This window comes from Myotis lucifugus, unplaced genomic scaffold (genome assembly GCF_000147115.1).
Source record: "Myotis lucifugus unplaced genomic scaffold, Myoluc2.0 scaffold_268, whole genome shotgun sequence".
Taxonomy (NCBI): Eukaryota; Metazoa; Chordata; class Mammalia; order Chiroptera; family Vespertilionidae; genus Myotis; species Myotis lucifugus.
This window is the reverse complement of record NW_005871316.1, coordinates 1,055,881-1,056,816: the sequence shown is the minus strand read 5'-3', so window position 1 is coordinate 1,056,816 and position 936 is coordinate 1,055,881. Positions and strand designations below refer to the sequence as shown.

The 936-nt window shown below is 34.7% G+C and overlaps 1 pseudogene; it reads left to right on the top strand.

Annotated features, from left to right (window-relative positions):
* Positions 1-419: 419 nt before the first annotated feature.
* Positions 420-582, top strand: LOC111828029 (annotated as a pseudogene).
* The last annotated feature ends 354 nt before the right edge of the window (positions 583-936 follow it).

The following is a 936-nucleotide window of genomic DNA, read 5'->3' as shown; positions in this document are numbered from 1 at the left end:
CACCTCCTCTGAGTCTCAGTGTGCTTTTCTCTTTTCTTCTAGTTGTAGAATTTCCACTCAGCCAGCCTTCCTGTGGTTCTGGATGATGTCCGTTTTGTCTTTTAGTTGTATTTTTGAAGTTGTTGTGCAAGGCAGCAATTTCCGGTGTTTACCTATGCCGCCATCTTGGTTTTCTTCTTAGTATTCTTTATCTGTGTGTCTTAGTGTGGTCTCAGAATAGTGCCATTTGCAAATTGCGATTGGTCACTGATAGGGGACCATTCTCCTCCCTCAACTTTTATTATGAAAAATTTTGATATAAAGAAAATTTGGAAGATTGTTGAAAGTGTATGTTACCTAGGCTCTATGCTTGTTAACATTGTGTTTGCTTTCCATCCTTCCATCTTATTTTTTGTGGTACTTCAAAATAAGTTGCAGGCAGCTTTGCACAGTGGCAGTATCGTAGCCAATGAAGTTTGTCCGAGGCATGATTAATTACTAATTGTAAACAAAATAAGTTGCAGACATAAGTGTACTTCATTCCCAGACATTTTATAATGCATATAATTAATGGGGTTTAATGTTTCTCAGTTCATTTTTTAAAAGTAAAATTTATGTAATAGTGAAATTTAAATCTTAGGTGTACCATTAGATAAATTTTGACACATGCAAAAGCCTGGATGGTTTTTTTTTCAAAGCAAATTGCAGGCATACTTGTACTTCTCTCCTAGAGATTTTAGCATGTATATACCATCCCTATCAAGATATAGAGGATGTATTTGGTGGTTATTTTTTCCATATACAGAGAGTAGAAAATGGTTAAATTATTGGCTTTTCCAAGTCAGTAAACTGGTGGGATGAAATTACTTATTATAGTATAATAAGGGATTATAGGATAGTTTTATTTTATAGGTACAGAAACACATCTCAGATTACGGTCTGCATCTGTGCTTTTTG